Raw genomic sequence first — 16,636 nt, 5'->3', positions numbered from 1 at the left:
TCCTGATTGCAGCTCAGGACTCAGGTGTAAGATCAAGGCCTGTCATGAGCCCTGCAAATGAGTCCTGAGTCTGGGCTCTGCGCTCAACAGGAAGTCTGTTGCTCTCTTTCTTTCTCCCTCTCCTTCTGCCTCTCCCCCTTGATGGTTAGGGGTCTCTCTCTAACATAAATAAATCTTAAAAAAATAAATAAATCTTCTAATTCATTAAGACTCTGGACTGGTGTATTTTCTACATGTTTGACTATAAAGGGCAGTGTAGGGATGCAAGTATTACCAAAAAAAAAAAATAAATAAATTTATTTTCTCTATTTTTCTTTATAATAGTGGATAAAAATGGAGTTGGAAGGAAAATAAAATATAAAATACTCTCCTTTTTTTTTTCTTTTTTGTAATTTTAGATTTAAGTACATCAAATATCCACTCTCCATGAAAGGACTAAGTGTAACATTTTTAGCCAAAAGTCATTGTTAAACAATAAGGTAGTTTATTTTCAGAGATCCAATAAATGACATAACTGAGGTTGGGATACATTTAAGAGTTTGGAAATAGCAAGTGAGTATAAATGCTCAGTTTACTTGTTACACTTGCAATTTATTCAGATAATGTGTATCATTGGTCATTGAAAACATCACTGGAATGTACTAAACCAAGGAAAATTTTCCAAATATTATATGTAAATTGTGTTTCTCCTCCCTGTTCCTCTTCCCCTAAATCATAGGTTGAATTCTCACCTCCAAGGCATTTGTATTTGTACTTGGTGCCTTTAGGACATAATTAAAGTTAAATGAATCATAAAGGTGGGTCTCTAATTCAATAGGACTAGTGTCCTTATAAGAAAAGGAGGAAATACCATGAGTGAGAGCACACAGAGGAAAAGCCATGTGAGGACACAGGAAGAAGGTTGTCATCTGCAAGTCAAAAAAACAGAGGTCTCCCTAGAAACCAACCTTGGCATTTCCTTGATCTTGAACTCCCAGCCTCCAGAATTGCAAAAAAATGTACTTCTGTTACTTCTGTTAGTCCCCCAGTCTGTGATGTTCTGTCATGGCAACTTGAGCAGACTAATACACAAAGTAATATTGGCTCTTTGATTTGTACATTTTGCTCTTTGGGGAAATAGGTAGTAGCTTCCAATGAATGGCTCCTTGATTCTAGATTGTTCACTTTCTTCTGCCTTCATATCTAGCTCCTAGTATATGTAGCTCTACATTTAAAATATTTTTACCTGTACAAAGTATGTTATAACTAAGCTTTATATCTATCAGTTAAAAGTAGTAATTTTGTCTTAGGTCTTGCAAACAATAACAAGTTACTAAAGTAATTGCTTTTTCTTTAACATCACTTTACTCAATAAATATGTATGTAAACTCAATAGATAAATTCATTTTAAAAGGCTTGAAGGAATTTTAAAAGGCCACAGTGTGTAATGTCTTTATTTTTTAATTATTTAAAAATTAGATGGTACTGCTAAATTGTCTTGGTAAGAGTGCTTGCCTTTATAAAATGGAGGAAATCAATTTGACTCCACTTAAATGCAAATGTTGTCTCTACAATGGTTGCAGGTCAGGTTTTTATTTTTTTTAATTTTGGTCTTTTGTAGCTATTAAACTTTGCTTTTTGCAAGGATAGAAAAGCAATTAATTAAGGTCATTTTGCCAATGATTTTCCATATGCTTCTTACTTTCATTGACAAAAGCTAATTTAATAATTCATATTTCAGTATTATATTGAAGACCAGACATGCTGAATTCTAAGTCACATAACTGCTGGAAGAATTCTTTCTTAATATTACTTCCTCAACATAAGGTCATATACTTGTACTCTTGTGTCCAACTGCCTGATTCTCCAGAGCATTGAAATGAAAATGAGTCTTTCTCTCTTCGGTTCATTGGGTTCTGAATCAAAGTCAATGAAGTAATCCTCCTGTTTCAGGAATTTATAGCCAAAGAAGTTCCTAGAAAACATTCTGCGTTACTCAAGACATAGTCATAACTGTAAAGTTTTCTCTACAATACCCAATAAAAACCTCTCCCAAGAGTGTAGGTTTTTTTTCTTAGAGATCACATGCCAACTATGTTCTCTCATAAATTTAGCACATCACTCATTCTTTAGGGTACCTGCACATCTTATTATCAATGATCCTTTAAGAAAAGTAATAGAAGCAACTTACACGTAGAGTAATAGTAGTCTTCTCAAATAAAGGACCTTAAAAAGTTATAGAGGATATTAGTGTGAGATTTGAGTTCTAGTATTTGAAATGGTTTCGTATTTTACATTTATATAGTTAGATTGCTCACTAAGCTAATGAAGAATAAATCAAACTCTAATTTGCAAAAAAAAGGTATTTTGATTTTAACACAGACAATATAAGTATTTTTTTTAATTACTACAGCAACACAAAATTGAAGATCAGATACAGTTTATCTGTATCTGTATTTATGTGTAACAGTAATACTTACCAAAATTTAATTTGCAAATTAATTTTGTGGTCTAGTACTCTTGCAGGAATCCAATTCCCCTCTAATTCTTTATGTATTATAAGAATATATGAAGAAGAACATAGATATGAATTTACTGAATTTATTAATTTAGATACTGCTCTGAAGAGGTGATAAATTCTATATTTCACCACCTGGATGGGTGGAGATTATGTGAAAAATCTGACAAAGAAAATGACTGGTTATCTTCCAAGAACTAAAAGTGGCAGGGATAGACTCAGTGAAGGAGAGGAGAGGTGGTAAGGAGTGAATTCAGAAAGGAAACCAAACACAAAGCAAGGTCACAAAAGCTATCTTTAAATTGGCTTTTGTTTGAGTTGCAGTGAAACCTATAGAAGGTTATGATAATAATTCAACTACTGGATATTTGCCCAAAGAAAATGAAAACACTAATTTGAAAAGATATATGCATCCTGATTTTTATTGCAGCATTATTTATAGTAGCCAAAATATGGAAGCAACCTAGGTGCCGAATATTAGACAAATGGATAAGGAAGATGTGAGACAGAGAGATAGATATATAGTCAGGTAGATAGAGATGATAGATAGATGATTGGTAGATAGATAGATGATAGATAAATACACAGTCATGAAACAAGGGTGAATTCTTGCAATTTGAGCCAATGTGGATAGATCTAGAAGGTATTATGCTAAGTAAAATAAGTCAGACTGAGAAAGACAGATGCCATATGGTTCCACTCATAAGTGGAATATAAAGAAAAATACTCGAATAAACAAACAAACAAACAAAAAACCAGAATTCTGTAGACCTATAAAAACAGAGAACAAAGTGATGCTGGCCAGAGGGGAGTGGGGTGGGGATTGTATAAAAACAGTGAAGGGAAAAGGGACATACAGGCTTCTAGTTATGGGGTGAAAAGTCACAGGAATAAGAAGCAGGTGCATAGGAATATAGTCAAAGATTCATAATTACAATGCAACAGGAAAGATGGTAACTACAGTGTGGTGAATATAGCATAACATACAAGCTTCTCAAATCACTGAGTTGTACACCTGAAACTTATGTAACATTGTGTGTTAACTATACTTAAATAAAAAATAATTTAAACATATTTCATTAAAAATAAGAAAGTACGTAAATAATCTCTGACGCTCTAATTTTTTCCACCTGATTTTCATATCCTTGTAAAAATTCTGCTCAAACACCCAACATTTGCCTCTTCATAGGCAAATTTACAACAAACTTAGAACAAAAACTATACATATGTTTTCACTGATACTGCAATTCATTCCTATCATCCTTCTCTAATGTCTCCACACTGAGTCTGCATGAGCATTTTTCTTCTAAGATTGGCAATGACCTGCATTTTACCAATTTCAAATAATGCACTTTGGTAATGAACTTTCCAGAACTCTTGGGAGCATATGACATAGTTAATGCTTCTCAACATCTCAAAACACTTTGATCTGGCAGTTTCTGGGACACTGACTATTCCAGACTTTCCCTCTGACAGGCTGAGTTTTTGTTGTTGTTGATGCATTCACTCAGGACCAGTTTTCACTTCTTTCATTTTCTGTAGATCTCATCTCTGTCCTTTGCTTTAAATATCATTTAAATATTGACTCACAAATTTGTATCTCACATGCAATCTCCCTGCTAGGCTGTGGATGCGTTTATCCAACTGTTCTCCTCTCAATTCCACTCGTTATCTTTTCCACTCAATTATCCAGAGAGTAGAAAGCCTAATTGTTTATAAAGTACGCATTATATCTTGCAACTCCAGTCCTTTTAAACCTTCTATAGCTTTCACTGCAACTCCAATAAAACCCAGTTTGAAGATGACTTTTGTGACCTTATTTTTGTGTTTGGTTTCCTCTCTGAATTCACTCCTTATCAGCCTCTTTTCTCCTTCACTGAGTCTATCCCTATCAGTTTCCTTTTAGTTCTTGGAAGATAACCAGTCCTTTTCTATGTCAGACTTTTCTTACACGCTGTCCTCTCTGCCTTAAATGCCTCCCCCCCTACTTTCTTACAGTGTAAAATCCATTTTTAGGTTGTTGTTTCTCATCTCTCTGAAGTGAAGCTTTCTCCTCACAAGCTGTTCACTGCCTTTATATTACATATCACATTGTTAACTGCATAAATTGTAGTTCATACTCAGATGTTAATTCCTGGTTTCCCCATTAGGTTGTTAATTTAAGTTTTCAGAAAGCAAGCACTGTATTGTTTCCAGGTGTTCTCCTTGGTGCCTGATATATAATGGGTACACAATTAATGTTAGTCCAATGAGTGAATGATATGGGAGAAATAACAAAAGTGTTGAAACTGAGGAATGTAAAACAAATTTCTTTTACTGGGCAACAATATGGAATTTGATTTCTTTAAGAAGAGTTGAACCAATGTCATTACTATAATATACCTTAAAGAGGAGTTGGATATTTAAGGGATGGTTAAACACTACTATAATTCAATTACTGATTTATTCTCAAATATTTATAAAGCATCTACTCTGATGGTTTGGAGATAATACTATAAACAGAACAAAGATCCTACCCTTAATGTAATATAAAACACCCCAAAGCATGTACTTATTTAAATAGTGCATTATAAAGTTGCTACATGGAAATGTTTTTTACAATCCCATGGAGAATCACGTAAATTTATCTAACTAATATAGATGAAAGGAGGATCCAAGTTAACGATATTTAAAAGAAACAGTAGGTGCATGTGATGGGCAAATAGATGAAGAGTTCTGGTGTAGAAGAAAGAAGCAGAAACACGAGAAATCATGATGGACTGTGAGAGCATTGAATAATTTTGTTTTGGTTTGATAAAGTTTAGGTTTTGTATGTAGGTACGTGTGTGTGTGTGTGTGTGTTGTGTGTGTGTGTGTGTGTGTATGCTTAAACAGTGGCTGATGGTGACTGACTGCACTTCCTGGGGATCCTGTGAGCCATGTGAACATCCTTGGAGTTTGTTCCATATACAATTTGACAAGGCATACATGTGTTTTAAATATCCTCAGCTTAACATAGTTTAATCATTAAAACCAAGTAAACAGAAACTCTTACCCATAGTTTTTCAGATACAGATGAACTTAGAGATCCGAGTTACTTTAAAAATAAAATCACTACCTAGAAATAAATGCTCTCACATAATCTAATAAGTTGCATCCCCTAATATACCTGGGATTCACCCAAAAGCAGAGACTGAATCAAAGGCTAGTAGGCTAGTTTATTAGAAAATTTTATGTAGTAAGAATGAGAGACAAAGAACCAAAATACTGTATGCAAGGAATTACTGAGTTAGCCCCCTTCGGGTGCCTAGGGCTCAATCTCACAGAAAAGTCAGAGAAGCATTACGCAACTCAGAACTATTTTTTTTAAAGATTTATTTATTTATCTGTGTGTGAGAGAGACAGCACGAGCAGTGGGGACAGCAGACGGAGAGGGAGAAGCAGGCTTCTTGCTGAGCAACATCCCAATGAGGGGTCCATCCTAGGATCCTGGGATCATGACCTGAGTCTGAAGCAGACACTTAACTGCCTGAGCCACCAGGTGTCCCTCAAAAGTAGTTCTGCCCAGGCAACAAAAAAGCTTTTATCCATTGGTTTCTGTCCCCACCTTAGTCAAGAGTGGTTCCTCAGGGGTTAACACTGCTGTACTTGGAGGTTGCACATGCCAGGACACTGAAAGTTTTCTGTAGGTGTTCCACAGGGCAGCATCAGGGAAGCTCTCAGGACAGGAGGTAAAATGTTGCCTGCAGTCCTCACGAAAGGGATAGTCAAGTTTCTGCTACAAGCAGCTGCTCAAAGTGCTGAGAAATGGTTGCTGGAGCAGTGGCCTTAAGGAGGCCTCCTGTGCTTCCACATACTGTGAGTCATCTTAAAAGGTAATTTTTAAAGGCCTCTTTGTTTCCATACTAGATGAATGTCTGGTAGAAATTACACAGATAAGACAATTTAGTGACTAAAGTTTTTAGTCTTCTGCCCACTGCTGGCAGGGCCTCACATACACACACATTCTGCCTTGTAGGCAAGCTCTGTCACAACAATTTGGATACAGATTGCAACTTGCTGGCAAGGTGAAATTCATGCTGTCTCTTCCCAGTTTAGGACTAACCTTGGCCTCACTGAGGTGTTTGGCTGCAAAATTCTGTGTCCCTGAAGCGTATTTCCGGTGTTGACCTCAAGAGAGGGTCTTTCTGGCAGGACATGAGCAGTTCTGTTTCTCCCCTCTTTCCTCAAATGTATTTTCATTTTAATCTATTTTGCAAGAACCATTCAACCTGTCTGTCAGTCAGTGTTTAAGAAAATGTTTGTCAAGATCTTTAAAGTTATTACATTTTTTTTTCCTTTTCATTTGTTAGGAAAAGGACAATTTTTTTGGAATATGAAAAGGAGAAAGGATTCATGTGGAAGGGTAATTCCTGTGAGAGCTGATGAGACTAATCTTCCTGAATGCTCGTGACTCCTTATAACAAGGACTGAACCCGTTCTCTTTTCAAATGGATTTTTTTTTAAATAGCCTATTCATTTTTTTTAAATAGCCAGTTGGATGGCAATTTAGATGCTTGTAACTTTCTTGATTTTCAAGCTTATAGGGAACTCTATTTATTCTTTGAAACATTACTTCTACATTGCATGTTAGAGAGAGAGAAAAAGAGAAACACTACGACACCAAAGATTAAGTAAAAAGTAAAATAAATTCACCTTCATTGTTCAGAGATTGAAAATAAAACTGAACAGTAGGTGGTCTGATTATGTATTTTCATTTTCAGGATCAACAACAGAATATGTAGATATGGGGTATTGTTACAACTACGGAAAATACAATAGCAACAGTGAAAAAAAAAATAGTAACTGTCCTAGCTCTCTAGAAAGCATGCCAAGTCAGAGGACAGCTGCTGGGATAGATCTTACTTTAAGATTATTTCACTTGTTGAAGAAATTCTATGAAATTGGTGACATCTAATGCACTGAGTGCTGCACTGTTCATGCCATTTGAGAAATTGTGCAAAAAACAGCAAGTGCATTTTACACTCGACTACCATTCAACTACTGCCAAACCATCAGTTGTGTGTTATTTATATCTTCTAATGTGATAGATTTAATGCAGTGCTATTCCAGGTATTTCTGGAGCTCATGCCATATTCAGTGTAACACACTATTTTTTCTCCTCCTTTTTTCTATTTCTCAGGAAGGATCAAAAGCACAACAAGTGGATTCAAAGAAGAGCTTTTTGAATGTCTCACCTTAAAACCTTGTTACTCCCACAGTGGATAACCTCTGATTTCACTGCACTGCCATGGTAGCAAAAATTGAGTCTTTTTATATTCTTCAAAGGAATTCTAACAGCCCTCTTTTTAACTTTGATTCTTTGTGTTTGTACTTAGTTTTAGAGTTAAGAAAGAACAGAAATCCTCTAATATTTGGCAGAAAGCCCATACTAAAGCTTATAAGTAAATTTGATAAGTTTAATGCTATATTTTGATAAATAATAGGAATGACATTTTTTAGTAGAAATATTTGGTCATTTTATACATGATTAAAAAAACATATTTTCATGAGAATCCTTCATAAGATTTTTAGAAATTGACTATTGAGTGGATCAACTGAGAGAAAATTCCTCAAACTCACATTTTTATACAACCCCCTCTACTACTTACACAAGCGAGCTACGCTCAGGCCAGTGACTGGCTCTGTGCCTCACATCTGTTCCCTGACTGCTCCACCCCTCCTTCCTCCAGCAGTTTTCTTTAGGGCTAAGTAGACATCACAATCTATATTAGTTCATTGTCACTATACAGAATAAGCTGTGTATAAAAATCCCTGAATACAATGACTACATGGGATTCTTTGCTTTGTTCCGGTCATCAATTCAGTTGAATAATTTAGGAACCAAAATAAATATTGTTTTAGATATGTGTTGTCCATTCTTTTATAAGCTTATGGGCTGAATAAATGTTTCTTCTTTTAAGCTTGCACTTTCAAGTGTTCAGCATTATATCCACGATAAAATTTTCTTTGAGCATACTATTTAAACTCTCTGTCCCTTCATTTGTAAAATTAGTGGTGGAATGTGTCTGACACTACCTGCACAGACTAGTTTGAGTTTGGTGAATGAGTATATTTAATGCCCTTGGTATATATCTTGCTATTTGATAAGCAGTCAATAATTGAAAGCTACTACTCATACTTATTTCCACTCATTGTTTCTCTGGTTTATTCATCATTTTAAATATTTTATTTATTTATTTGACAGAAGGAGAAAGACAGCACAAGCAGGCAGAGTAGCAGGCAGAGGGAGAGAGAGAAGTAGGCTCCCTGCTGAGCAAGGAGCCTGATGTGGGGCTAGATCCCACGACCCTGGGATCATGACCTGAGCCGAAGGCAGCCGCTTAACTGACTGAGCCACCCAGGCGTCCCTTATTACATCATTTTAAAGTGCTGTAGTTTTCAATATAAAGGATGTTGCCTTTCTGCCAATCTCACATTTTTAAAAAGTATGTATAATTTTTTGAAATACTTGTAATTTGAGAGGAAAAATCATGCACATTTTCACAGTGGTTATTTGATAGCAGTGTTTACACAAGGCATTTGTTTCCTGCTAGTGGGAATAATATCTACTGCTATTCTCTTCTGCTTCTATGTCACTTCCTTTGTAGAACTTATTCTTTAATGTTTTCTGGTACTTTTTTTCTCTGCTCACTGTTTGAGCTTATTCCACTTGAGTTACCCATACAGGCCACCTTATTTCTTCTGCTTATTTTAACTGACAACAACAATTTTGAAGTGTCATTTTTACACCAGCAGAGATCTGCATTCTAGAATTCAAGTTTTGAACACTCTATCTGAAATTAGAACATTAAGAATAGTTTTGATATAAGTGTTTATAAATACTTCTGCAGGAAGTCACTCATATTTGTGGTTATCACTTAAGAGTCTCACAGGTTTGGCAACCAATTTAGAATTCCACATCTTCAAATAGGCAGAGTTTTTAAGTACTGCCACAATGTTTTATTTATCTTAAAAATTAAAAAGCTTAAAGTTTTAATATAGCCCAAATATTTTGAGTAGGATTGTATTTCTTTTTTTTTTTTAAGATTTTATTTATTTATTTGACAGAGATCACACGTAGGCAGAGAGGCAGGCAGGGGAGGAGGGAGGGAGCAGGCTCCCGATGTGGGGCTCTATCCCAGGACCCTGGGATTATGACCTGAGCCAAAGGCAGAGGTTTTAACCCACTGAGCCACCCAGGCACCCATAGTAGGATTGTATTTCAATTGATTTGGGGACTGGAAACAAAAATAGTTGTGTTTGTTTGTTTGTTTGTTTTTCACCAACAGAAGAGAATTGGAGGCACTATGAAGATGCAGTTTTATTACATGGTAGGACTAAAGAGTTCTGTGGAAAATTATTGAAATTAGACTGTAGGTTGTAACCTGCATTTTATCCAGAGGCAGTGATGGTGTATAAACTGGAGCATTAATACTGACTGTTATTGATGCTGTTTCACAAGGGTGACATTAATAAGCATCATCGACCTCTTCGTTCATCATCAATACTCATGAGATAATATAAAGAAAATATCCATAAGAGCAATAAATCAAATATTTTCATTCAATATTTGAAAAATTTTAGCAGCAAATACATGGGTAGTACAACATTTAAATCACTTCATTAATTAGTTTTGTGTGATAAACTATCTGATTTTTTTTTTTTAATTTCCTTTTAACAACATTGCTATGCTTGCCAGGGAACATTAAGTGACTTTTTATTACTTTATATTTCATAGATATCTTAATCTTTCACAATTTGAATGTTTTCAATTATATGCTCAAAGTCAAGCAAATACTTAATGTCCAAGTCAAACCTCATTGCCTTTATGGATACATTTGATTGACTCTGAGCCCTTAATCAATTTAAACACTAATCCAAATTGATAAACATGTTTCTAATATCTTTAGATAGATTCCTAAAATCTCAAAATCTTATTTAATTTTACACGTGGAAAAATATTTTCACATGGTATAATTAAAACATACCAACAAGATGTTTTATAATTTTAGAACTATAAAGTTGAACTAAATAACTTCTTGGCTGCAACAGCAGAGAAGAATGATACTAAAAGACATCATACAAAGAAGAATGAAGTAAAAACTATCATTGTTATTCCAACAAAAATACAATGAATATTAAGACAAAAAGGATGAGTTATTTTGGTCAAGAAATATGGTACATGAGTTGGACTGAAATTTTGGACAAGCTCTTGTTTGTGTGAAACAGTAGTATTGCTAGTATTACACTTTACGAAGTCAAATGGAGGAAGAGTGAATGAACAATTTAAGTATGAGGAGCAATGCAAGCAAGAACACTGATGGCAGGGTTTAATAAGTAATTGTGAATTCTTTAGCAAAATAATTAGAAACGTGGCTGAAAAAGAACAAGGCAACTGAGTGGCTCATTTGAGCGTCCCACTTTTGATTTTGGCTCAGGTCCTGATCTCAGTGTCCTGATCTCAGGGGGTGGGGCTCTGTGCTCCGCAGGGAGTCTGCTTTTCCTTGTTCTCCCCTTCTGTCCCTTTCCCTCACCTCTCTCTTTCTCAAATAAATAAAATATATATATATATATTTTTTTTTTAAGATTTTATTTATTTATTTGACAGACAGAGAACACAAGTAGGCAGAGAAGCAGGCAGAGAGAGAGAGAGAAGCAGGCTCTGCACTGAGCAGAGAGCCCGATGCGGGGCTCGATCCCAGGACCCCGGGATCATGACCTGAGCCGAAGGCAGAGGCTTTAACCACTGAGCAACCCAGGCGCCCCAATAAAATATTTTTTAAAAAAGAAGCACGGAAGAAAGATGGATGTTATCAATAACAACCATATTGCATAATGCAGAAAATGGGTTTATAATTCATTTTTTTTTCTTAGTTTTGGTTTCCTTTACAGGTAACTTGCATCTGACACTGTCGAAGATATTTAATTCATACGGTACCAGTCATGTCAATGTGCCCACCTAAGATGACCATCCCTAGAAACATGTGCTTCATCTTTAGGTTTTATATCTTGGGGTCTTGTATTTGTGCCCATCTGTTTCCATGGCATGCTGCCTACTCAAGAATTGGTAAGACCCTTAGCAGCAGTGGCAACAGCCTGAGGTGCCAGGTAATACTGAGTTTAAGAAAGGCATCTTGCAGAATTTTCCTTATGACATCTGTGAAATTGGAAAAGTGCGGGGAAGTCTCTTTTCTGACAGACTTGCCACCCTGGCTCCACATGTCTCTGTACATTTAGTGACACCTGTTCATGATGGTGTGCCAAAAGATTAAAAAATACTTAAAAAAAAAAAAAAAGAAAGAAAGAAAAGAAAAGAAAGAAAGAAAGAAAAAATAAAAGCTAACTTTTCTCAATGTATGGTCCTGTCTACATATCGAGGTTTTCAGATCAGTGTTATAGTCATTTAGTGAATAAAAGAATACACATAGATTATACATTTTCTATATCTTATGCGTGTGTGTGTGTATAGTGTGTATCTCAAAAATTTTCTCTTATATGTCTTATATCTTATATGTATTTTGTTCACCAACCCATAGCAAAAGACATACACTAAAAGGAAAAGAAAAAACTGAGATACAGATATATTCTCAATTTTTAAAAGATACTCTTATAGTGAATTCATGAGAATGAAGCAGGTGTTAATTATGAAAAGGAGGTGTAATGGGTAAGCTCAGGTACAGAATTTGGGGTTTTTTGTTTGTTTGCTTGAACTCATAATATTTATTAATGTAGCTTTTACTCATTATGTAAGTTCATTTTTGGTAAACCTTCTTTTTCTTTGGCATTGCTTTCTAATTTATCTCTTTTTTTTATTTTGGGTAAATATTCTTAATACGAGAGCCATAATAGCAGTTCCCATGTTGAGAAAATCACACACACACACGTACATACACACGATACAATATCCTTGAAGAAATTTCATATTTTCAGAATTAGAAAAATAACACTAATAAAATTAAACAAGTAAGGTTTATTATTCACATTATAGCGAAAACAAAGAATAATTTATTTTGAGAGTTTTAATAGTTTAATAATAGCATCTTTAAGTCATTTAAACCTCATCATATAAATGAGAAAAAGGAGGTACAAAGAGGTAAAAAGATACTAGAACAGAAACAAAAGCTTATTTCTCCCTTCCTATAAATATGCAACTCCTCAACTTTTTCCCTTTATCCTCTCAGTTTGATATCCTGTCATTGGTAGGTGATGGGAGATTCATATAAAAATAAATTTTCTTGGGATGTCTGAGTGACTCAGGTGCTCTGATTCTTGGCTTCAGCTCAGGTCATGATCTTGGGGTCCTGAGATCCAGCCCTGAGTTGTGCTCTGCACTGAGAGTGGAACCTACTTGAGAATCTCTCTCTACCTTCCCCTGTCCACCCTCTCCCTCCCTGATACTCTTTAAAAAATATAAATAAATAGATAGATAGATAGATAGATACAATTTCTTGTATAAGGACTCAATCTTCATCAATTGCTTATACATAATTTCTGCTTAGTTGTGCTACCTAGGAAACTCACATTTAAAAATTATTTTGAATATCATAGAAAAATAACATTTAGTCATTTTAGATAATTAAAAGTATAGCATATCAAACATTTCAGACAGATCACTATTACACAGTTATGAAACACTTTAGGAAATGAACTATGTTTAAGTGTATAGCTAATCATTGGTCAGCTTCACTTTTTTGTACATGTTAAATATGGACTTAATTTAGTATCTATTTTATTTTCATTTGCTTCAAAATATTAAAACTATTATTTGCTTTTATATTTTTTATACTTTGAGTTTACATCTGACTTATTTTATATTACTTTATGAATTTTCTCAAAAACATTTTTTCCTCTGGAAAAACATTTTCTCACTGAAAGTTATGTAAATAAGTTAGGAATTTTAAACTAAAAATACATTTTATTTTTTTATTTTTTAAAGATTTTATTTTATTTATTTGTCAGTGAGAGAGAAAGAGAGAGGAGAGCAGAAGCAGGGAGAGCTGGCAGAGGGAGAAGCAGGCTCCTGCTGAGCAAGGAGCCTGATGCAGGACTAGATCCCAGGACACTGGGATCATGTCCTGAGCCAAAGGCAGGAACTTAGCCAACTGAGCCACCTAGCCATTCCAAAAATACCTTTTATTCTTAAGATATTATTTAGCTGCATGTTCTATTATAATAATATTATTAATAATTAGGCAAATACTTCCTTGAATGCCATATTTCAAATATAAATACTATTTTGTCTTGCTGAAGTCCATTAAGTAAAACAAAATATGCTTTTGGGAGAATGTTCACAATGACATTTCAAAATGCTAAGGATGAGCTTTCTATCAGTTGCCCATTTCAAGGGATTGTTAATGTCATGGAGTGAACTGACAAGTCCAAGGGCAAAATTTATCACCCTTTGTAGTTCAAGATGTCAATGGGGTGTTGTTTTCAGCCTATGTTTTAATCTTGAGGAATTCTTTGCAAGGTCCCTATGTAGGTGGTAAACTTGTGTTTAAACAGACCATTAATTAGGGGAAATCTAATTCAGTGTCACTAATTGCACAGTATTTTCAAATCTTCTTAAAACTCAGAGATGAACTTATTCTTCTTTCCATCTTTCCTTAAATAATTTCTGAGTGCTTATATAATTTCTTACTTTATGCTAAGACCCAGGAATACAAAGACGTATACAATCAGATCTCAACTTTTAAGGAGCTTCTGGCTTGGTAGGTAAATTAGATGTATTAACTAATATTTACTATAATGGTATACTGTAGATATAGATTATGAATATGGATTCATCCTACATCCAGAAGGGATCTCAAAAAAGGTTTTAAATTAAGTGAAATATTAGACAACATTTGTGTTGTATATGGATGGTACTAGTGAGAGCTAGATGATGGTTGAAGTGATTTATTGGCAGTGGAGTCTAATAAATAGTGATGTTTTTGAAAATTTTTGGATAGTCTGTCTTATTTAGGTTGCCTTTTAAGTAAGTAAAGCTATAGGTAAACCTTAAGTGAAAACTGAAAGTGAAAAGAGAGAAGAAAATCAACTTTTTTTTTTTTTTTTAAGATTTTATTTATTTGACAGACAGAGATCACAAGTAGGCAGAGAGGCAGGCAGAGAGAGGAGGAAGCAGGCTCCATGCTGAGCAGAGAGCCCGATATGGGGCTCGATCCCAGGACCCTGGGATCATGACCTGAGCCGAAGGCAGAGGCTTTAACCCACTGAGCCACCCAGGTGTCCCAGAAAATCAACATTTGACTGGAGTTTAAGAGTTATAAAAAATGAATTAGATACCATATAAGCCAATATCCTTATTTTGTATGTGATGAACAGAGACCCAGAAAGATGAAGAGAAATGTATATTACAAAAGTCTTAAGAAGTGGCTAAGCCATTATCTGAATCCAGGTAGTAATTTGAATCCAGGTAGACTCCTCATTTCTCACAAATCACCCTAGTGGCTCATTCTAGTCATATGTACATAATCTATAATCATGGAAGAAATGCAATCATAAACCTCCTTAAGACAGAATATAGAGTAAAAAAAAAAATCAGAATGGGGTAGATCTTCAATTGCATCTAATTGGGGATTTCAATTAAAAATGAAAGTATATTAATTATTTAAGGGCTTCAGTGCTGAGTTCAAAATGAAGTTATGTGAAAAATACCACTGCTGAAATTGTGCTATGTTTAGTCAATTAAAAATGAATAAAAATTTCTTGAACATTTTTGATGTAGAAATAAAGTCCACTTGATAAGAACAAGCAGAGAGTACTTATCCAGAGCTTACTTTATCTAGGAAGCCAACCACCATCACTCGTATGTGTAGACTCAGGCAGAAGAGTGGAATGGTTGGGAGGAGAAAACCAAAAATGAGGGAAACTGGCAGTTACTGACCAAGTCCTATCCATTATGGTCAAATTCTTACAGAAATGGAGTGGGGTCCCTAGCTGATTGATGAATGAGTCTTGTTTCCATATAAGATCTGACCATTGTCCAACTTTATCTTCAATCTCTCATAGGTAAATACCACAAAAGACATAAGTAGATAACGGTATTACTTTTTTTTTTTTTTGTCTATGGTATACCTCTGCTGAGATTCGAATATTTTATATCATCAGAAATTAAGACAGGCTAACGGCTGAAAATACGTTTCAAATATCTTAAACATTTCCTTTTAAAAAATTGTTAAATCTGGGCCCTCTGGGTGGCTCAGTCTTTAGACATTGACCTTCAGCCCAAGTCATGATCCCAGGGCCCTGGGATCAAGCCCTGCATCAGACTCCCTGCCCAGTGGGGAGCCTGCTTCCCCTCTCCCACTCCACCTGCTTGTGTTCCTTCTCTCACTGTGTCTCATTCTGGCAAATAAATAAAAAATCTTAAAAAAATTGTTTTATCTTATTTTGGGAGATTTGGTCATCCCCTTGGAAAATGCATTTACCATTGGCTTGCTCTTGCTCTTGTCCATATGTTTACATTGCTTTACCAAAGCTGTTACTATTAAAAAAAAATCATGAATATTTAAGGAAAAACAAATAAATGGGTGGATGTTACTTATTTTTCCTTTTCCAATTAAGTCAAATATTCTTAGGAATTTTTGTCTCTTTTTCTCACTAAATTTTCCATATTTTCTTCAAGGTCCACTCATATTGTTTAAGCCACATTTTTAATGAATATTTTTAGCTAAAAATAATTTCCTCCTATATAAACGAGATATAAAATGATGGATTTCATAACTTGAAAGCTATATCTGTGAAATGTATAGATACATATTTCATTTCAAATAAAGTGAGAGATGATAACCTTAATTCAACATTTAAAATTTCCTTTTTTTTCCCCCTTAATCTCAATGTACTTTCTTAAAGACAGGAGAGAGAATGGTTTCTTTGTATTCAGTGATGCATATGAGGAACACACAAGCAATAACTGTTGAATAATTATTATACTGAAAATCCCTTAGCACCTTACCATGCTTTAATTTTACTTTTTAATTTAAATTATTTTCTATGTTCAAAATATGTTTTGATTAATATTAAACCCAAAGTTTAACTTACAATCTATTTTGAATTGCTTTCAGGTAATGTGTGAGAGCATGGCTTTACGATGTCAAATAACTGATCCCATAT

This window comes from Lontra canadensis, unplaced genomic scaffold, assembly GCF_010015895.1.
Source record: "Lontra canadensis isolate GAN:19392208 unplaced genomic scaffold, GSC_riverotter_1.0 scaffold1, whole genome shotgun sequence".
NCBI classification, from domain to species: Eukaryota; Metazoa; Chordata; class Mammalia; order Carnivora; family Mustelidae; genus Lontra; species Lontra canadensis.
The sequence above is the reverse complement of the archived record's forward strand: the minus strand, read 5'-3'. Positions refer to the sequence as shown.